The 22,445-nt window shown below is 34.0% G+C and overlaps 17 non-coding genes across 17 annotated transcripts; 8 read left to right on the top strand and 9 right to left on the bottom strand.

Annotated features, from left to right (window-relative positions):
* Positions 1–92: 92 nt before the first annotated feature.
* On the bottom strand, positions 93–164 carry TRNAQ-UUG (transfer RNA glutamine (anticodon UUG)). The gene has a single exon. It is a non-coding gene; the product is annotated as a tRNA-Gln (tRNA).
* Positions 165–2,610: 2,446 nt separating this feature from the next.
* TRNAQ-UUG (transfer RNA glutamine (anticodon UUG)) lies at positions 2,611–2,682 on the bottom strand. The gene has a single exon. It is a non-coding gene; the product is annotated as a tRNA-Gln (tRNA).
* A 1,550-nt stretch (positions 2,683–4,232) lies between these two features.
* TRNAQ-CUG (transfer RNA glutamine (anticodon CUG)) lies at positions 4,233–4,304 on the top strand. Its single transcript has one exon. It is a non-coding gene; the product is annotated as a tRNA-Gln (tRNA).
* Positions 4,305–5,130: 826 nt separating this feature from the next.
* Positions 5,131–5,202, bottom strand: TRNAQ-UUG (transfer RNA glutamine (anticodon UUG)). Its single transcript has one exon. It is a non-coding gene; the product is annotated as a tRNA-Gln (tRNA).
* A 1,550-nt stretch (positions 5,203–6,752) lies between these two features.
* On the top strand, positions 6,753–6,824 carry TRNAQ-CUG (transfer RNA glutamine (anticodon CUG)). The gene has a single exon. It is a non-coding gene; the product is annotated as a tRNA-Gln (tRNA).
* Positions 6,825–7,650: 826 nt separating this feature from the next.
* On the bottom strand, positions 7,651–7,722 carry TRNAQ-UUG (transfer RNA glutamine (anticodon UUG)). The gene has a single exon. It is a non-coding gene; the product is annotated as a tRNA-Gln (tRNA).
* Positions 7,723–9,272: 1,550 nt separating this feature from the next.
* Positions 9,273–9,344, top strand: TRNAQ-CUG (transfer RNA glutamine (anticodon CUG)). The gene has a single exon. It is a non-coding gene; the product is annotated as a tRNA-Gln (tRNA).
* Positions 9,345–10,170: 826 nt separating this feature from the next.
* TRNAQ-UUG (transfer RNA glutamine (anticodon UUG)) lies at positions 10,171–10,242 on the bottom strand. The gene has a single exon. It is a non-coding gene; the product is annotated as a tRNA-Gln (tRNA).
* Positions 10,243–11,792: 1,550 nt separating this feature from the next.
* On the top strand, positions 11,793–11,864 carry TRNAQ-CUG (transfer RNA glutamine (anticodon CUG)). Its single transcript has one exon. It is a non-coding gene; the product is annotated as a tRNA-Gln (tRNA).
* An 826-nt stretch (positions 11,865–12,690) lies between these two features.
* Positions 12,691–12,762, bottom strand: TRNAQ-UUG (transfer RNA glutamine (anticodon UUG)). Its single transcript has one exon. It is a non-coding gene; the product is annotated as a tRNA-Gln (tRNA).
* A 1,551-nt stretch (positions 12,763–14,313) lies between these two features.
* TRNAQ-CUG (transfer RNA glutamine (anticodon CUG)) lies at positions 14,314–14,385 on the top strand. Its single transcript has one exon. It is a non-coding gene; the product is annotated as a tRNA-Gln (tRNA).
* An 826-nt stretch (positions 14,386–15,211) lies between these two features.
* TRNAQ-UUG (transfer RNA glutamine (anticodon UUG)) lies at positions 15,212–15,283 on the bottom strand. The gene has a single exon. It is a non-coding gene; the product is annotated as a tRNA-Gln (tRNA).
* Positions 15,284–16,833: 1,550 nt separating this feature from the next.
* Positions 16,834–16,905, top strand: TRNAQ-CUG (transfer RNA glutamine (anticodon CUG)). Its single transcript has one exon. It is a non-coding gene; the product is annotated as a tRNA-Gln (tRNA).
* Positions 16,906–17,731: 826 nt separating this feature from the next.
* Positions 17,732–17,803, bottom strand: TRNAQ-UUG (transfer RNA glutamine (anticodon UUG)). The gene has a single exon. It is a non-coding gene; the product is annotated as a tRNA-Gln (tRNA).
* Positions 17,804–19,353: 1,550 nt separating this feature from the next.
* Positions 19,354–19,425, top strand: TRNAQ-CUG (transfer RNA glutamine (anticodon CUG)). The gene has a single exon. It is a non-coding gene; the product is annotated as a tRNA-Gln (tRNA).
* An 826-nt stretch (positions 19,426–20,251) lies between these two features.
* Positions 20,252–20,323, bottom strand: TRNAQ-UUG (transfer RNA glutamine (anticodon UUG)). Its single transcript has one exon. It is a non-coding gene; the product is annotated as a tRNA-Gln (tRNA).
* Positions 20,324–21,873: 1,550 nt separating this feature from the next.
* On the top strand, positions 21,874–21,945 carry TRNAQ-CUG (transfer RNA glutamine (anticodon CUG)). The gene has a single exon. It is a non-coding gene; the product is annotated as a tRNA-Gln (tRNA).
* The last annotated feature ends 500 nt before the right edge of the window (positions 21,946–22,445 follow it).

Here is a 22,445-nt window from a genome sequence, read left to right as displayed (position 1 = left end):
TCAATAGATTAATGTTTCACTCTACCCGTGTTAGATTTGTGATATTTATGAATACACTTGACAGAAAAAGATTTGATCAACAGTCATGAAAGTGGTCCCACCGAGATTTGAACTCGGATCCTTGGATTCAAAGTCCAAAGTGCTAACCATTACACCATGGAACCTCCCATGTGACAAGGGAGCAAATTGCTGCAGCAATGTGAACATTTCAAAGTTTTTAATGTTCTACAGTCAAAGACCAACAGAATGTTATTACTTTTCTATTCTGTTCAACTTTTGCATATTGAACTATGTTAGGGAAGGATGTTGCCCAGAGGACTCAAGTAACGCTATCACTCTGTTGAACAGTACTTTTTATGTGAGATACGATTTTGCAATAAAATATAAGATTCCCCCGTGAATGCAATCTCTTCTCTCAAAATGAAAAGCTCAACCTGGTACAGGTGGTTTGATGGTATCATGCTTAGCACTCTAGACTCTGAAAACCGGGATCTGAGTACAAATCACAGTGGGACTTATCTAAACTTTACGATTTTCTTTTCCATTCAGTTCTTAGAATTATTAATTGGAAAAACATCTCATTTACTTATAAACTTGTACATATCCACTTTACACGTATGTATCTCCCTATATCTTGCTATATGTCTCTGTATATTTATAGGACAACATAAACACATACATTATAAAAATGCATATAATTAGTAGAGGTGAAAATAATGAAAAGTTGTTGCCTCTCCACATTTGAAACATGAGCTTCTTCTCCTTACTCTTCTATATGTCATGAAATTGAGATAGTCACTTTTTACTCAATTTTGATCTAACAATATAGTTGATTTATACAAAGCATATCATATGATTTGTGAATAATCTTAAAAGAGAAAATTAGATCAGTACCTGTGAGGCCTCCAAGCAAAAGCTTATGTTTCACGATTGCAGATCGACTGTTGAAAATCAGCATGAAAAACGTTTTATTTCACAATTTCCATACTAATATACAAAAAACATTTGTACTATCTGAATGATACCGTCATTGTGGTTCTCTAGGTTTGATTTAAGAACACTTCTCTTTCAAAATGTGCTAAATTCGCCTTATCAATAGCGCAGAAAGCTTCAAAAAGGGATGCTGGGAATCAGGCCTCTGAAATGCATTTCAGAAAAACAGGATAGGATTTCTTAATGTCACACTATTTTGTGTAGGAATGTGATGTAAACGTATTATAATGTTTGTATTTCTGTAACTTGTTCAAGCTGATGGACGTTTTGAAAGGAATCAATAATTGTCTCTTTCAACCTACTGGTGTTGGATTTGAGCTATCAATAAACAAAGGTGACAGAAATAGAAAAGGTCAAGAGTAATAAAATAGTACCCCCAAGATTTGGACTGGTACCTTTGCATGCAAAGTCCAACGTGCCAATCATTGCTCTTTGGCGCAGCCCATTTGAGAGACAAAGAAATGGGTGTATTAGTTTGGAAATGTAAAATGTTTTAATATGTTACAGTCAAAGATGATCATTATGATATAACTTGCCTATCCTGATAAACGTTTGCATATTTAACACTGTTAAGGAGAATGTATCTGAACAGAATCAAATCACATTATAGCTCTTTACACTATGAGCATTCAACAGAGATATCGTTTCATCAATGTAAGAAATGCCCCGCACTAATGCGCTCTCTTTTGTCTCAATGGAAAAATGACTCATGTATGGGAGGGTTCCATGGTGTAATGGTTAGCACTCTGGACTCTGAATCCAGCGATCCAAGTCCAAGCTCGGTGGGACCTGCTTGAATTATGAGATTTACTATTTCACCCATTTCTTAGAATTTGGTCTTGGAAAAACATAACGTCAATGTTTTATACTGATACTTATCAACGTATAAGTATGCATCTATGTATACATAGCTATATCCGTCTAGATAGCGATAAGACTATATAAAGAAATCAATTATTCATAAACATATGTATTGAAGCTGAAAACTAAAAACTGTTGTTTCCCATCCACAATTTAAACGTTAGGTTAATTTCCTCTCTCATCTATATGACCAGTAATGACATAGTTAATTTTTGCTGATTTCTTATATGACAACATGCTTGACTTACACAGTGCATTTAATTGTGAATTTCTTTGAAAGAGAAATTCAGATTATTACCTTTGACACGTCTTTCGAAAGATTTTACTTTATGGTTATGGATTTACTTTAGAAAATCAGAGTGTAAATATATGTGTGTCTGAATTTCACGATTGTTATTCAAAACGTCATATCTTCTGTCCCCATAATACACAATTTGATTCCTCAAGTTTTGTTTTAATGAAGGATTTCCAATTAAAAAGTTCCATCTTCCCCTTATCAATAACAGTAAGATTTAAGAAAGTAATATCTTGCATCAGCCCCCTGTGATGAGTTTGAGAAAACAGAGTCAGCTCGCAAAATGTCTCATTATTTTGAGCCATTTAATTTCCATGTTTTCTAAAAGTTCTATCATATGCTCACATCGAATAGACTTTCAGAATACAATCAATAAATTAATGTTTCACTCTACCCGTGTTAGATTTGTGATATTTATGAATACACTTGACAGAAAAAGATTTGATCAACAGTCATGAAAGTGGCCCCACCGAGATTTGAACTCGGATCCTTGGATTCAAAGTCCAAAGTGCTAACCATTACACCATGGAACCTCCCATGTGACAAGGCAGCAAATTGCTGCAGCAATGTGAACATTTCAAAGTTTTTAATGTTCTACAGTCAAAGACCAACAGAATGTTATTACTTTTCTATTCTGTTCAACTTTTGCATATTGAACTATGTTAGGGAAGGATGTTGCCCAGAGGACTCAAGTAACGCTATCACTCTGTTGAACAGTACTTTTTATGTGAGATACGATTTTGCAATAAAATATAAGATTCCCCCGTGAATGCAATCTCTTCTCTCAAAATGAAAAGCTCAACCTGGTACAGGTGGTTTGATGGTATCATGCTTAGCACTCTAGACTCTGTCTACCGGGATCTGAGTACAAATCACAGTGGGACTTATCTAAACTTTACGATTTTCTTTTCCATTTAGTTCTTAGAATTATTAATTGGAAAAACATCTCATTTACTTATAAACTTGTACATATCCACTTTACACGTATGTATCTCCCTATATCTTGCTATATGTCTCTGTATATTTATAGGACAACATAAACACATACATTATAAAAATGCATATAATTAGTAGAGGTGAAAATAATGACAAGTTGTTGCCTCTCCACATTTGAAACATGAGCTTCTTCTCCTTACTCTTCTATATGTCATGAAATTGAGATAGTCACTTTTTACTCAATTTTGATCTAACAATATAGTTGATTTATACAAAGCATATCATATGATTTGTGAATAATCTTAAAAGAGAAAATTAGATCAGTACCTGTGAGGCCTCCAAGCAAAAGCTTATGTTTCACGATTGCAGATCGACTGTTGAAAATCAGCATGAAAAACATTTTATTTCACAATTTCCATACTAATATACAAAAAACATTTGTACTATCTGAATGATACCGTCATTGTGGTTCTCTAGGTTTGATTTAAGAACACTTCTCTTTCAAAATGTGCTAAATTCGCCTTATCAATAGCGCAGAAAGCTTCAAAAAGGGATGCTGGGAATCAGGCCTCTGAAATGCATTTCAGAAAAACAGGATAGGATTTCTTAATGTCACACTATTTTGTGTAGGAATGTGATGTAAACGTATTATAATGTTTGTATTTCTGGTACTTGTTCAAGCTGATGGACGTTTTGAAAGGAATCAATAATTGTCTCTTTCAACCTACTGGTGTTGGATTTGAGCTATCAATAAACAAAGGTGACAGAAATAGAAAAGGTCAAGAGTAATAAAATAGTACCCCCAAGATTTGGACTGGTACCTTTGCATGCAAAGTCCAACGTGCCAATCATTGCTCTTTGGCGCAGCCCATGTGAGAGACAAAGAAATGGGTGTATTAGTTTGGAAATGTAAAATGTTTTAATATGTTACAGTCAAAGATGATCATTATGATATAACTTGCCTATCCTGATAAACGTTTGCATATTTAACACTGTTAAGGAGAATGTATCTGAACAGAATCAAATCACATTATAGCTCTTTACACTATGAGCATTCAACAGAGATATCGTTTCATCAATGTAAGAAATGCCCCCGCACTAATGCGCTCTCTTTTGTCTCAATGGAAAAATGACTCATGTATGGGAGGGTTCCATGGTGTAATGGTTAGCACTCTGGACTCTGAATCCAGCGATCCGAGTTCAAATCTCGGTGGGACCTGCTTGAATTATGAGATTTACTATTTCACCCATTTCTTAGAATTTGGTCTTGGAAAAACATAACGTCAATGTTTTATACTGATACTTATCAACGTATAAGTATGCATCTATGTATACATAGCTATATCCGTCTAGATAGCGATAAGACTATATAAAGAAATCAATTATTCATAAACATATGTATTGAAGCTGAAAACTAAAAACTGTTGTTTCCCATCCACAATTTAAACGTTAGGTTAATTTCCTCTCTCATCTATATGACCAGTAATGACATAGTTAATTTTTGCTGATTTCTTATATGACAACATGCTTGACTTACACAGTGCATTTAATTGTGAATTTCTTTGAAAGAGAAATTCAGATTATTACCTTTGACACGTCTTTCGAAAGATTTTACTTTATGGTTATGGATTTACTTTAGAAAATCAGAGTGTAAATATATGTGTGTCTGAATTTCACGATTGTTATTCAAAACGTCATATCTTCTGTCCCCATAATACACAATTTGATTCCTCAAGTTTTGTTTTAATGAAGGATTTCCAATTAAAAAGTTCCATCTTCCCCTTATCAATAACAGTAAGATTTAAGAAAGTAATATCTTGCATCAGCCCCCTGTGATGAGTTTGAGAAAACAGAGTCAGCTCGCAAAATGTCTCATTATTTTGAGCCATTTAATTTCCATGTTTTCTAAAAGTTCTATCATATGCTCACATCGAATAGACTTTCAGAATACAATCAATAAATTAATGTTTCACTCTACCCGTGTTAGATTTGTGATATTTATGAATACACTTGACAGAAAAAGATTTGATCAACAGTCATGAAAGTGGCCCCACCGAGATTTGAACTCGGATCCTTGGATTCAAAGTCCAAAGTGCTAACCATTACACCATGGAACCTCCCATGTGACAAGGCAGCAAATTGCTGCAGCAATGTGAACATTTCAAAGTTTTTAATGTTCTACAGTCAAAGACCAACAGAATGTTATTACTTTTCTATTCTGTTCAACTTTTGCATATTGAACTATGTTAGGGAAGGATGTTGCCCAGAGGACTCAAGTAACGCTATCACTCTGTTGAACAGTACTTTTTATGTGAGATACGATTTTGCAATAAAATATAAGATTCCCCCGTGAATGCAATCTCTTCTCTCAAAATGAAAAGCTCAACCTGGTACAGGTGGTTTGATGGTATCATGCTTAGCACTCTAGACTCTGTCTACCGGGATCTGAGTACAAATCACAGTGGGACTTATCTAAACTTTACGATTTTCTTTTCCATTTAGTTCTTAGAATTATTAATTGGAAAAACATCTCATTTACTTATAAACTTGTACATATCCACTTTACACGTATGTATCTCCCTATATCTTGCTATATGTCTCTGTATATTTATAGGACAACATAAACACATACATTATAAAAATGCATATAATTAGTAGAGGTGAAAATAATGACAAGTTGTTGCCTCTCCACATTTGAAACATGAGCTTCTTCTCCTTACTCTTCTATATGTCATGAAATTGAGATAGTCACTTTTTACTCAATTTTGATCTAACAATATAGTTGATTTATACAAAGCATATCATATGATTTGTGAATAATCTTAAAAGAGAAAATTAGATCAGTACCTGTGAGGCCTCCAAGCAAAAGCTTATGTTTCACGATTGCAGATCGACTGTTGAAAATCAGCATGAAAAACATTTTATTTCACAATTTCCATACTAATATACAAAAAACATTTGTACTATCTGAATGATACCGTCATTGTGGTTCTCTAGGTTTGATTTAAGAACACTTCTCTTTCAAAATGTGCTAAATTCGCCTTATCAATAGCGCAGAAAGCTTCAAAAAGGGATGCTGGGAATCAGGCCTCTGAAATGCATTTCAGAAAAACAGGATAGGATTTCTTAATGTCACACTATTTTGTGTAGGAATGTGATGTAAACGTATTATAATGTTTGTATTTCTGGTACTTGTTCAAGCTGATGGACGTTTTGAAAGGAATCAATAATTGTCTCTTTCAACCTACTGGTGTTGGATTTGAGCTATCAATAAACAAAGGTGACAGAAATAGAAAAGGTCAAGAGTAATAAAATAGTACCCCCAAGATTTGGACTGGTACCTTTGCATGCAAAGTCCAACGTGCCAATCATTGCTCTTTGGCGCAGCCCATGTGAGAGACAAAGAAATGGGTGTATTAGTTTGGAAATGTAAAATGTTTTAATATGTTACAGTCAAAGATGATCATTATGATATAACTTGCCTATCCTGATAAACGTTTGCATATTTAACACTGTTAAGGAGAATGTATCTGAACACAATCAAATCACATTATAGCTCTTTACACTATGAGCATTGAACAGAGATATCGTTTCATCAATGTAAGAAATGCCCCCGCACTAATGCGCTCTCTTTTGTCTCAATGGAAAAATGACTCATGTATGGGAGGGTTCCATGGTGTAATGGTTAGCACTCTGGACTCTGAATCCAGCGATCCGAGTTCAAATCTCGGTGGGACCTGCTTGAATTATGAGATTTACTATTTCACCCATTTCTTAGAATTTGGTCTTGGAAAAACATAACGTCAATGTTTTATACTGATACTTATCAACGTATAAGTATGCATCTATGTATACATAGCTATATCCGTCTAGATAGCGATAAGACTATATAAAGAAATCAATTATTCATAAACATATGTATTGAAGCTGAAAACTAAAAACTGTTGTTTCCCATCCACAATTTAAACGTTAGGTTAATTTCCTCTCTCATCTATATGACCAGTAATGACATAGTTAATTTTTGCTGATTTCTTATATGACAACATGCTTGACTTACACAGTGCATTTAATTGTGAATTTCTTTGAAAGAGAAATTCAGATTATTACCTTTGACACGTCTTTCGAAAGATTTTACTTTATGGTTATGGATTTACTTTAGAAAATCAGAGTGTAAATATATGTGTGTCTGAATTTCACGATTGTTATTCAAAACGTCATATCTTCTGTCCCCATAATACACAATTTGATTCCTCAAGTTTTGTTTTAATGAAGGATTTCCAATTAAAAAGTTCCATCTTCCCCTTATCAATAACAGTAAGATTTAAGAAAGTAATATCTTGCATCAGCCCCCTGTGATGAGTTTGAGAAAACAGAGTCAGCTCACAAAATGTCTCATTATTTTGAGCCATTTAATTTCCATGTTTTCTAAAAGTTCTATCATATGCTCACATCGAATAGACTTTCAGAATACAATCAATAAATTAATGTTTCACTCTACCCGTGTTAGATTTGTGATATTTATGAATACACTTGACAGAAAAAGATTTGATCAACAGTCATGAAAGTGGCCCCACCGAGATTTGAACTCGGATCCTTGGATTCAAAGTCCAAAGTGCTAACCATTACACCATGGAACCTCCCATGTGACAAGGGAGCAAATTGCTGCAGCAATGTGAACATTTCAAAGTTTTTAATGTTCTACAGTCAAAGACCAACAGAATGTTATTACTTTTCTATTCTGTTCAACTTTTGCATATTGAACTATGTTAGGGAAGGATGTTGCCCAGAGGACTCAAGTAACGCTATCACTCTGTTGAACAGTACTTTTTATGTGAGATACGATTTTGCAATAAAATATAAGATTCCCCCGTGAATGCAATCTCTTCTCTCAAAATGAAAAGCTCAACCTGGTACAGGTGGTTTGATGGTATCATGCTTAGCACTCTAGACTCTGTCTACCGGGATCTGAGTACAAATCACAGTGGGACTTATCTAAACTTTACGATTTTCTTTTCCATTTAGTTCTTAGAATTATTAATTGGAAAAACATCTCATTTACTTATAAACTTGTACATATCCACTTTACACGTATGTATCTCCCTATATCTTGCTATATGTCTCTGTATATTTATAGGACAACATAAACACATACATTATAAAAATGCATATAATTAGTAGAGGTGAAAATAATGACAAGTTGTTGCCTCTCCACATTTGAAACATGAGCTTCTTCTCCTTACTCTTCTATATGTCATGAAATTGAGATAGTCACTTTTTACTCAATTTTGATCTAACAATATAGTTGATTTATACAAAGCATATCATATGATTTGTGAATAATCTTAAAAGAGAAAATTAGATCAGTACCTGTGAGGCCTCCAAGCAAAAGCTTATGTTTCACGATTGCAGATCGACTGTTGAAAATCAGCATGAAAAACATTTTATTTCACAATTTCCATACTAATATACAAAAAACATTTGTACTATCTGAATGATACCGTCATTGTGGTTCTCTAGGTTTGATTTAAGAACACTTCTCTTTCAAAATGTGCTAAATTCGCCTTATCAATAGCGCAGAAAGCTTCAAAAAGGGATGCTGGGAATCAGGCCTCTGAAATGCATTTCAGAAAAACAGGATAGGATTTCTTAATGTCACACTATTTTGTGTAGGAATGTGATGTAAACGTATTATAATGTTTGTATTTCTGGTACTTGTTCAAGCTGATGGACGTTTTGAAAGGAATCAATAATTGTCTCTTTCAACCTACTGGTGTTGGATTTGAGCTATCAATAAACAAAGGTGACAGAAATAGAAAAGGTCAAGAGTAATAAAATAGTACCCCCAAGATTTGGACTGGTACCTTTGCATGCAAAGTCCAACGTGCCAATCATTGCTCTTTGGCGCAGCCCATGTGAGAGACAAAGAAATGGGTGTATTAGTTTGGAAATGTAAAATGTTTTAATATGTTACAGTCAAAGATGATCATTATGATATAACTTGCCTATCCTGATAAACGTTTGCATATTTAACACTGTTAAGGAGAATGTATCTGAACAGAATCAAATCACATTATAGCTCTTTACACTATGAGCATTCAACAGAGATATCGTTTCATCAATGTAAGAAATGCCCCCGCACTAATGCGCTCTCTTTTGTCTCAATGGAAAAATGACTCATGTATGGGAGGGTTCCATGGTGTAATGGTTAGCACTCTGGACTCTGAATCCAGCGATCCGAGTTCAAATCTCGGTGGGACCTGCTTGAATTATGAGATTTACTATTTCACCCATTTCTTAGAATTTGGTCTTGGAAAAACATAACGTCAATGTTTTATACTGATACTTATCAACGTATAAGTATGCATCTATGTATACATAGCTATATCCGTCTAGATAGCGATAAGACTATATAAAGAAATCAATTATTCATAAACATATGTATTGAAGCTGAAAACTAAAAACTGTTGTTTCCCATCCACAATTTAAACGTTAGGTTAATTTCCTCTCTCATCTATATGACCAGTAATGACATAGTTAATTTTTGCTGATTTCTTATATGACAACATGCTTGACTTACACAGTGCATTTAATTGTGAATTTCTTTGAAAGAGAAATTCAGATTATTACCTTTGACACGTCTTTCGAAAGATTTTACTTTATGGTTATGGATTTACTTTAGAAAATCAGAGTGTAAATATATGTGTGTCTGAATTTCACGATTGTTATTCAAAACGTCATATCTTCTATCCCCATAATACACAATTTGATTCCTCAAGTTTTGTTTTAATGAAGGATTTCCAATTAAAAAGTTCCATCTTCCCCTTATCAATAACAGTAAGATTTAAGAAAGTAATATCTTGCATCAGCCCCCTGTGATGAGTTTGAGAAAACAGAGTCAGCTCGCAAAATGTCTCATTATTTTGAGCCATTTAATTTCCATGTTTTCTAAAAGTTCTATCATATGCTCACATCGAATAGACTTTCAGAATACAATCAATAAATTAATGTTTCACTCTACCCGTGTTAGATTTGTGATATTTATGAATACACTTGACAGAAAAAGATTTGATCAACAGTCATGAAAGTGGCCCCACCGAGATTTGAACTCGGATCCTTGGATTCAAAGTCCAAAGTGCTAACCATTACACCATGGAACCTCCCATGTGACAAGGGAGCAAATTGCTGCAGCAATGTGAACATTTCAAAGTTTTTAATGTTCTACAGTCAAAGACCAACAGAATGTTATTACTTTTCTATTCTGTTCAACTTTTGCATATTGAACTATGTTAGGGAAGGATGTTGCCCAGAGGACTCAAGTAACGCTATCACTCTGTTGAACAGTACTTTTTATGTGAGATACGATTTTGCAATAAAATATAAGATTCCCCCGTGAATGCAATCTCTTCTCTCAAAATGAAAAGCTCAACCTGGTACAGGTGGTTTGATGGTATCATGCTTAGCACTCTAGACTCTGTCTACCGGGATCTGAGTACAAATCACAGTGGGACTTATCTAAACTTTACGATTTTCTTTTCCATTTAGTTCTTAGAATTATTAATTGGAAAAACATCTCATTTACTTATAAACTTGTACATATCCACTTTACACGTATGTATCTCCCTATATCTTGCTATATGTCTCTGTATATTTATAGGACAACATAAACACATACATTATAAAAATGCATATAATTAGTAGAGGTGAAAATAATGACAAGTTGTTGCCTCTCCACATTTGAAACATGAGCTTCTTCTCCTTACTCTTCTATATGTCATGAAATTGAGATAGTCACTTTTTACTCAATTTTGATCTAACAATATAGTTGATTTATACAAAGCATATCATATGATTTGTGAATAATCTTAAAAGAGAAAATTAGATCAGTACCTGTGAGGCCTCCAAGCAAAAGCTTATGTTTCACGATTGCAGATCGACTGTTGAAAATCAGCATGAAAAACATTTTATTTCACAATTTCCATACTAATATACAAAAAACATTTGTACTATCTGAATGATACCGTCATTGTGGTTCTCTAGGTTTGATTTAAGAACACTTCTCTTTCAAAATGTGCTAAATTCGCCTTATCAATAGCGCAGAAAGCTTCAAAAAGGGATGCTGGGAATCAGGCCTCTGAAATGCATTTCAGAAAAACAGGATAGGATTTCTTAATGTCACACTATTTTGTGTAGGAATGTGATGTAAACGTATTATAATGTTTGTATTTCTGGTACTTGTTCAAGCTGATGGACGTTTTGAAAGGAATCAATAATTGTCTCTTTCAACCTACTGGTGTTGGATTTGAGCTATCAATAAACAAAGGTGACAGAAATAGAAAAGGTCAAGAGTAATAAAATAGTACCCCCAAGATTTGGACTGGTACCTTTGCATGCAAAGTCCAACGTGCCAATCATTGCTCTTTGGCGCAGCCCATGTGAGAGACAAAGAAATGGGTGTATTAGTTTGGAAATGTAAAATGTTTTAATATGTTACAGTCAAAGATGATCATTATGATATAACTTGCCTATCCTGATAAACGTTTGCATATTTAACACTGTTAAGGAGAATGTATCTGAACAGAATCAAATCACATTATAGCTCTTTACACTATGAGCATTCAACAGAGATATCGTTTCATCAATGTAAGAAATGCCCCCGCACTAATGCGCTCTCTTTTGTCTCAATGGAAAAATGACTCATGTATGGGAGGGTTCCATGGTGTAATGGTTAGCACTCTGGACTCTGAATCCAGCGATCCGAGTTCAAATCTCGGTGGGACCTGCTTGAATTATGAGATTTACTATTTCACCCATTTCTTAGAATTTGGTCTTGGAAAAACATAACGTCAATGTTTTATACTGATACTTATCAACGTATAAGTATGCATCTATGTATACATAGCTATATCCGTCTAGATAGCGATAAGACTATATAAAGAAATCAATTATTCATAAACATATGTATTGAAGCTGAAAACTAAAAACTGTTGTTTCCCATCCACAATTTAAACGTTAGGTTAATTTCCTCTCTCATCTATATGACCAGTAATGACATAGTTAATTTTTGCTGATTTCTTATATGACAACATGCTTGACTTACACAGTGCATTTAATTGTGAATTTCTTTGAAAGAGAAATTCAGATTATTACCTTTGACACGTCTTTCGAAAGATTTTACTTTATGGTTATGGATTTACTTTAGAAAATCAGAGTGTAAATATATGTGTGTCTGAATTTCACGATTGTTATTCAAAACGTCATATCTTCTGTCCCCATAATACACAATTTGATTCCTCAAGTTTTGTTTTAATGAAGGATTTCCAATTAAAAAGTTCCATCTTCCCCTTATCAATAACAGTAAGATTTAAGAAAGTAATATCTTGCATCAGCCCCCTGTGATGAGTTTGAGAAAACAGAGTCAGCTCGCAAAATGTCTCATTATTTTGAGCCATTTAATTTCCATGTTTTCTAAAAGTTCTATCATATGCTCACATCGAATAGACTTTCAGAATACAATCAATAAATTAATGTTTCACTCTACCCGTGTTAGATTTGTGATATTTATGAATACACTTGACAGAAAAAGATTTGATCAACAGTCATGAAAGTGGCCCCACCGAGATTTGAACTCGGATCCTTGGATTCAAAGTCCAAAGTGCTAACCATTACACCATGGAACCTCCCATGTGACAAGGGAGCAAATTGCTGCAGCAATGTGAACATTTCAAAGTTTTTAATGTTCTACAGTCAAAGACCAACAGAATGTTATTACTTTTCTATTCTGTTCAACTTTTGCATATTGAACTATGTTAGGGAAGGATGTTGCCCAGAGGACTCAAGTAACGCTATCACTCTGTTGAACAGTACTTTTTATGTGAGATACGATTTTGCAATAAAATATAAGATTCCCCCGTGAATGCAATCTCTTCTCTCAAAATGAAAAGCTCAACCTGGTACAGGTGGTTTGATGGTATCATGCTTAGCACTCTAGACTCTGTCTACCGGGATCTGAGTACAAATCACAGTGGGACTTATCTAAACTTTACGATTTTCTTTTCCATTTAGTTCTTAGAATTATTAATTGGAAAAACATCTCATTTACTTATAAACTTGTACATATCCACTTTACACGTATGTATCTCCCTATATCTTGCTATATGTCTCTGTATATTTATAGGACAACATAAACACATACATTATAAAAATGCATATAATTAGTAGAGGTGAAAATAATGACAAGTTGTTGCCTCTCCACATTTGAAACATGAGCTTCTTCTCCTTACTCTTCTATATGTCATGAAATTGAGATAGTCACTTTTTACTCAATTTTGATCTAACAATATAGTTGATTTATACAAAGCATATCATATGATTTGTGAATAATCTTAAAAGAGAAAATTAGATCAGTACCTGTGAGGCCTCCAAGCAAAAGCTTATGTTTCACGATTGCAGATCGACTGTTGAAAATCAGCATGAAAAACATTTTATTTCACAATTTCCATACTAATATACAAAAAAACATTTGTACTATCTGAATGATACCGTCATTGTGGTTCTCTAGGTTTGATTTAAGAACACTTCTCTTTCAAAATGTGCTAAATTCGCCTTATCAATAGCGCAGAAAGCTTCAAAAAGGGATGCTGGGAATCAGGCCTCTGAAATGCATTTCAGAAAAACAGGATAGGATTTCTTAATGTCACACTATTTTGTGTAGGAATGTGATGTAAACGTATTATAATGTTTGTATTTCTGGTACTTGTTCAAGCTGATGGACGTTTTGAAAGGAATCAATAATTGTCTCTTTCAACCTACTGGTGTTGGATTTGAGCTATCAATAAACAAAGGTGACAGAAATAGAAAAGGTCAAGAGTAATAAAATAGTACCCCCAAGATTTGGACTGGTACCTTTGCATGCAAAGTCCAACGTGCCAATCATTGCTCTTTGGCGCAGCCCATGTGAGAGACAAAGAAATGGGTGTATTAGTTTGGAAATGTAAAATGTTTTAATATGTTACAGTCAAAGATGATCATTATGATATAACTTGCCTATCCTGATAAACGTTTGCATATTTAACACTGTTAAGGAGAATGTATCTGAACAGAATCAAATCACATTATAGCTCTTTACACTATGAGCATTCAACAGAGATATCGTTTCATCAATGTAAGAAATGCCCCCGCACTAATGCGCTCTCTTTTGTCTCAATGGAAAAATGACTCATGTATGGGAGGGTTCCATGGTGTAATGGTTAGCACTCTGGACTCTGAATCCAGCGATCCGAGTTCAAATCTCGGTGGGACCTGCTTGAATTATGAGATTTACTATTTCACCCATTTCTTAGAATTTGGTCTTGGAAAAACATAACGTCAATGTTTTATACTGATACTTATCAACGTATAAGTATGCATCTATGTATACATAGCTATATCCGTCTAGATAGCGATAAGACTATATAAAGAAATCAATTATTCATAAACATATGTATTGAAGCTGAAAACTAAAAACTGTTGTTTCCCATCCACAATTTAAACGTTAGGTTAATTTCCTCTCTCATCTATATGACCAGTAATGACATAGTTAATTTTTGCTGATTTCTTATATGACAACATGCTTGACTTACACAGTGCATTTAATTGTGAATTTCTTTGAAAGAGAAATTCAGATTATTACCTTTGACACGTCTTTCGAAAGATTTTACTTTATGGTTATGGATTTACTTTAGAAAATCAGAGTGTAAATATATGTGTGTCTGAATTTCACGATTGTTATTCAAAACGTCATATCTTCTGTCCCCATAATACACAATTTGATTCCTCAAGTTTTGTTTTAATGAAGGATTTCCAATTAAAAAGTTCCATCTTCCCCTTATCAATAACAGTAAGATTTAAGAAAGTAATATCTTGCATCAGCCCCCTGTGATGAGTTTGAGAAAACAGAGTCAGCTCGCAAAATGTCTCATTATTTTGAGCCATTTAATTTCCATGTTTTCTAAAAGTTCTATCATATGCTCACATCGAATAGACTTTCAGAATACAATCAATAAATTAATGTTTCACTCTACCCGTGTTAGATTTGTGATATTTATGAATACACTTGACAGAAAAAGATTTGATCAACAGTCATGAAAGTGGCCCCACCGAGATTTGAACTCGGATCCTTGGATTCAAAGTCCAAAGTGCTAACCATTACACCATGGAACCTCCCATGTGACAAGGGAGCAAATTGCTGCAGCAATGTGAACATTTCAAAGTTTTTAATGTTCTACAGTCAAAGACCAACAGAATGTTATTACTTTTCTATTCTGTTCAACTTTTGCATATTGAACTATGTTAGGGAAGGATGTTGCCCAGAGGACTCAAGTAACGCTATCACTCTGTTGAACAGTACTTTTTATGTGAGATACGATTTTGCAATAAAATATAAGATTCCCCCGTGAATGCAATCTCTTCTCTCAAAATGAAAAGCTCAACCTGGTACAGGTGGTTTGATGGTATCATGCTTAGCACTCTAGACTCTGTCTACCGGGATCTGAGTACAAATCACAGTGGGACTTATCTAAACTTTACGATTTTCTTTTCCATTTAGTTCTTAGAATTATTAATTGGAAAAACATCTCATTTACTTATAAACTTGTACATATCCACTTTACACGTATGTATCTCCCTATATCTTGCTATATGTCTCTGTATATTTATAGGACAACATAAACACATACATTATAAAAATGCATATAATTAGTAGAGGTGAAAATAATGACAAGTTGTTGCCTCTCCACATTTGAAACATGAGCTTCTTCTCCTTACTCTTCTATATGTCATGAAATTGAGATAGTCACTTTTTACTCAATTTTGATCTAACAATATAGTTGATTTATACAAAGCATATCATATGATTTGTGAATAATCTTAAAAGAGAAAATTAGATCAGTACCTGTGAGGCCTCCAAGCAAAAGCTTATGTTTCACGATTGCAGATCGACTGTTGAAAATCAGCATGAAAAACATTTTATTTCACAATTTCCATACTAATATACAAAAAACATTTGTACTATCTGAATGATACCGTCATTGTGGTTCTCTAGGTTTGATTTAAGAACACTTCTCTTTCAAAATGTGCTAAATTCGCCTTATCAATAGCGCAGAAAGCTTCAAAAAGGGATGCTGGGAATCAGGCCTCTGAAATGCATTTCAGAAAAACAGGATAGGATTTCTTAATGTCACACTATTTTGTGTAGGAATGTGATGTAAACGTATTATAATGTTTGTATTTCTGGTACTTGTTCAAGCTGATGGACGTTTTGAAAGGAATCAATAATTGTCTCTTTCAACCTACTGGTGTTGGATTTGAGCTATCAATAAACAAAGGTGACAGAAATAGAAAAGGTCAAGAGTAATAAAATAGTACCCCCAAGATTTGGACTGGTACCTTTGCATGCAAAGTCCAACGTGCCAATCATTGCTCTTTGGCGCAGCCCATGTGAGAGACAAAGAAATGGGTGTATTAGTTTGGAAATGTAAAATGTTTTAATATGTTACAGTCAAAGATGATCATTATGATATAACTTGCCTATCCTGATAAACGTTTGCATATTTAACACTGTTAAGGAGAATGTATCTGAACAGAATCAAATCACATTATAGCTCTTTACACTATGAGCATTCAACAGAGATATCGTTTCATCAATGTAAGAAATGCCCCCGCACTAATGCGCTCTCTTTTGTCTCAATGGAAAAATGACTCATGTATGGGAGGGTTCCATGGTGTAATGGTTAGCACTCTGGACTCTGAATCCAGCGATCCGAGTTCAAATCTCGGTGGGACCTGCTTGAATTATGAGATTTACTATTTCACCCATTTCTTAGAATTTGGTCTTGGAAAAACATAACGTCAATGTTTTATACTGATACTTATCAACGTATAAGTATGCATCTATGTATACATAGCTATATCCGTCTAGATAGCGATAAGACTATATAAAGAAATCAATTATTCATAAACATATGTATTGAAGCTGAAAACTAAAAACTGTTGTTTCCCATCCACAATTTAAACGTTAGGTTAATTTCCTCTCTCATCTATATGACCAGTAATGACATAGTTAATTTTTGCTGATTTCTTATATGACAACATGCTTGACTTACACAGTGCATTTAATTGTGAATTTCTTTGAAAGAGAAATTCAGATTATTACCTTTGACACGTCTTTCGAAAGATTTTACTTTATGGTTATGGATTTACTTTAGAAAATCAGAGTGTAAATATATGTGTGTCTGAATTTCACGATTGTTATTCAAAACGTCATATCTTCTGTCCCCATAATACACAATTTGATTCCTCAAGTTTTGTTTTAATGAAGGATTTCCAATTAAAAAGTTCCATCTTCCCCTTATCAATAACAGTAAGATTTAAGAAAGTAATATCTTGCATCAGCCCCCTGTGATGAGTTTGAGAAAACAGAGTCAGCTCGCAAAATGTCTCATTATTTTGAGCCATTTAATTTCCATGTTTTCTAAAAGTTCTATCATATGCTCACATCGAATAGACTTTCAGAATACAATCAATAAATTAATGTTTCACTCTACCCGTGTTAGATTTGTGATATTTATGAATACACTTGACAGAAAAAGATTTGATCAACAGTCATGAAAGTGGCCCCACCGAGATTTGAACTCGGATCCTTGGATTCAAAGTCCAAAGTGCTAACCATTACACCATGGAACCTCCCATGTGACAAGGGAGCAAATTGCTGCAGCAATGTGAACATTTCAAAGTTTTTAATGTTCTACAGTCAAAGACCAACAGAATGTTATTACTTTTCTATTCTGTTCAACTTTTGCATATTGAACTATGTTAGGGAAGGATGTTGCCCAGAGGACTCAAGTAACGCTATCACTCTGTTGAACAGTACTTTTTATGTGAGATACGATTTTGCAATAAAATATAAGATTCCCCCGTGAATGCAATCTCTTCTCTCAAAATGAAAAGCTCAACCTGGTACAGGTGGTTTGATGGTATCATGCTTAGCACTCTAGACTCTGTCTACCGGGATCTGAGTACAAATCACAGTGGGACTTATCTAAACTTTACGATTTTCTTTTCCATTTAGTTCTTAGAATTATTAATTGGAAAAACATCTCATTTACTTATAAACTTGTACATATCCACTTTACACGTATGTATCTCCCTATATCTTGCTATATGTCTCTGTATATTTATAGGACAACATAAACACATACATTATAAAAATGCATATAATTAGTAGAGGTGAAAATAATGACAAGTTGTTGCCTCTCCACATTTGAAACATGAGCTTCTTCTCCTTACTCTTCTATATGTCATGAAATTGAGATAGTCACTTTTTACTCAATTTTGATCTAACAATATAGTTGATTTATACAAAGCATATCATATGATTTGTGAATAATCTTAAAAGAGAAAATTAGATCAGTACCTGTGAGGCCTCCAAGCAAAAGCTTATGTTTCACGATTGCAGATCGACTGTTGAAAATCAGCATGAAAAACATTTTATTTCACAATTTCCATACTAATATACAAAAAACATTTGTACTATCTGAATGATACCGTCGTTGTGGTTCTCTAGGTTTGATTTAAGAACACTTCTCTTTCAAAATGTGCTAAATTCGCCTTATCAATAGCGCAGAAAGCTTCAAAAAGGGATGCTGGGAATCAGGCCTCTGAAATGCATTTCAGAAAAACAGGATAGGATTTCTTAATGTCACACTATTTTGTGTAGGAATGTGATGTAAACGTATTATAATGTTTGTATTTCTGGTACTTGTTCAAGCTGATGGACGTTTTGAAAGGAATCAATAATTGTCTCTTTCAACCTACTGGTGTTGGATTTGAGCTATCAATAAACAAAGGTGACAGAAATAGAAAAGGTCAAGAGTAATAAAATAGTACCCCCAAGATTTGGACTGGTACCTTTGCATGCAAAGTCCAACGTGCCAATCATTGCTCTTTGGCGCAGCCCATGTGAGAGACAAAGAAATGGGTGTATTAGTTTGGAAATGTAAAATGTTTTAATATGTTACAGTCAAAGATGATCATTATGATATAACTTGCCTATCCTGATAAACGTTTGCATATTTAACACTGTTAAGGAGAATGTATCTGAACAGAATCAAATCACATTATAGCTCTTTACACTATGAGCATTCAACAGAGATATCGTTTCATCAATGTAAGAAATGCCCCCGCACTAATGCGCTCTCTTTTGTCTCAATGGAAAAATGACTCATGTATGGGAGGGTTCCATGGTGTAATGGTTAGCACTCTGGACTCTGAATCCAGCGATCCGAGTTCAAATCTCGGTGGGACCTGCTTGAATTATGAGATTTACTATTTCACCCATTTCTTAGAATTTGGTCTTGGAAAAACATAACGTCAATGTTTTATACTGATACTTATCAACGTATAAGTATGCATCTATGTATACATAGCTATATCCGTCTAGATAGCGATAAGACTATATAAAGAAATCAATTATTCATAAACATATGTATTGAAGCTGAAAACTAAAAACTGTTGTTTCCCATCCACAATTTAAACGTTAGGTTAATTTCCTCTCTCATCTATATGACCAGTAATGACATAGTTAATTTTTGCTGATTTCTTATATGACAACATGCTTGACTTACACAGTGCATTTAATTGTGAATTTCTTTGAAAGAGAAATTCAGATTATTACCTTTGACACGTCTTTCGAAAGATTTTACTTTATGGTTATGGATTTACTTTAGAAAATCAGAGTGTAAATATATGTGTGTCTGAATTTCACGATTGTTATTCAAAACGTCATATCTTCTGTCCCCATAATACACAATTTGATTCCTCAAGTTTTGTTTTAATGAAGGATTTCCAATTAAAAAGTTCCATCTTCCCCTTATCAATAACAGTAAGATTTAAGAAAGTAATATCTTGCATCAGCCCCCTGTGATGAGTTTGAGAAAACAGAGTCAGCTCGCAAAATGTCTCATTATTTTGAGCCATTTAATTTCCATGTTTTCTAAAAGTTCTATCATATGCTCACATCGAATAGACTTTCAGAATACAATCAATAAATTAATGTTTCACTCTACCCGTGTTAGATTTGTGATATTTATGAATACACTTGACAGAAAAAGATTTGATCAACAGTCATGAAAGTGGCCCCACCGAGATTTGAACTCGGATCCTTGGATTCAAAGTCCAAAGTGCTAACCATTACACCATGGAACCTCCCATGTGACAAGGGAGCAAATTGCTGCAGCAATGTGAACATTTCAAAGTTTTTAATGTTCTACAGTCAAAGACCAACAGAATGTTATTACTTTTCTATTCTGTTCAACTTTTGCATATTGAACTATGTTAGGGAAGGATGTTGCCCAGAGGACTCAAGTAACGCTATCACTCTGTTGAACAGTACTTTTTATGTGAGATACGATTTTGCAATAAAATATAAGATTCCCCCGTGAATGCAATCTCTTCTCTCAAAATGAAAAGCTCAACCTGGTACAGGTGGTTTGATGGTATCATGCTTAGCACTCTAGACTCTGTCTACCGGGATCTGAGTACAAATCACAGTGGGACTTATCTAAACTTTACGATTTTCTTTTCCATTTAGTTCTTAGAATTATTAATTGGAAAAACATCTCATTTACTTATAAACTTGTACATATCCACTTTACACGTATGTATCTCCCTATATCTTGCTATATGTCTCTGTATATTTATAGGACAACATAAACACATACATTATAAAAATGCATATAATTAGTAGAGGTGAAAATAATGACAAGTTGTTGCCTCTCCACATTTGAAACATGAGCTTCTTCTCCTTACTCTTCTATATGTCATGAAATTGAGATAGTCACTTTTTACTCAATTTTGATCTAACAATATAGTTGATTTATACAAAGCATATCATATGATTTGTGAATAATCTTAAAATAGAAAATTAGACAAGTACCTGTGAGGCCTCCAAGCAAAAGCTTATGTTTCACGATTGCAGATCGACTGTTGAAAATCAGCATGAAAAACGTTTTATTTCACAATTTCCATACTAATATACAAAAAACATTTGTACTATCTGAATGATACCGTCATTGTGGTTCTCTAGGTTTGATTTAAGAACACTTCTCTTTCAAAATGTGCTAAATTCGCCTTATCAATAGCGCAGAAAGATTCAAAAAGGGATGCTGGGAATCAGGCCTCTGAAATGCATTTCAGAAAAACAGGATAGGATTTCTTAATGTCACACTATTTTGTGTAGGAATGTGATGTAAACGTATTATAATGTTTGTATTTCTGGTACTTGTTCAAGCTGATGGACGTTTTGAAAGGAATCAATAATTGTCTCTTTCAACCTACTGGTGTTGGATTTGAGCTATCAATAAACAAAGGTGACAGAAATAGAAAAGGTCAAGAGTAATAAAATAGTACCCCCAAGATTTGGACTGGTACCTTTGCATGCAAAGTCCAACGTGCCAATCATTGCTCTTTGGCGCAGCCCATGTGAGAGACAAAGAAATGGGTGTATTAGTTTGGAAATGTAAAATGTTTTAATATGTTACAGTCAAAGATGATCATTATGATATAACTTGCCTATCCTGATAAACGTTTGCATATTTAACACTGTTAAGGAGAATGTATCTGAACAGAATCAAATCACATTATAGCTCTTTACACTATGAGCATTGAACAGAGATATCGTTTCATCAATGTAAGAAATGCCCCCGCACTAATGCGCTCTCTTTTGTCTCAATGGAAAAATGACTCATGTATGGGAGGGTTCCATGGTGTAATGGTTAGCACTCTGGACTCTGAATCCAGCGATCCGAGTTCAAATCTCGGTGGGACCTGCTTGAATTATGAGATTTACTATTTCACCCATTTCTTAGAATTTGGTCTTGGAAAAACATAACGTCAATGTTTTATACTGATACTTATCAACGTATAAGTATGCATCTATGTATACATAGCTATATCCGTCTAGATAGCGATAAGACTATATAAAGAAATCAATTATTCATAAACATATGTATTGAAGCTGAAAACTAAAAACTGTTGTTTCCCATCCACAATTTAAACGTTAGGTTAATTTCCTCTCTCATCTATATGACCAGTAATGACATAGTTAATTTTTGCTGATTTCTTATATGACAACATGCTTGACTTACACAGTGCATTTAATTGTGAATTTCTTTGAAAGAGAAATTCAGATTATTACCTTTGACACGTCTTTCGAAAGATTTTACTTTATGGTTATGGATTTACTTTAGAAAATCAGAGTGTAAATATATGTGTGTCTGAATTTCACGATTGTTATTCAAAACGTCATATCTTCTGTCCCCATAATACA

Source organism: Lissotriton helveticus, chromosome 4_1 (assembly GCF_964261635.1).
Source record: "Lissotriton helveticus chromosome 4_1, aLisHel1.1, whole genome shotgun sequence".
Classification (NCBI taxonomy): Eukaryota; Metazoa; Chordata; class Amphibia; order Caudata; family Salamandridae; genus Lissotriton; species Lissotriton helveticus.
Note: the sequence above shows the minus strand (reverse complement) of the source record. Positions and strands in the feature narration are given on the sequence as shown.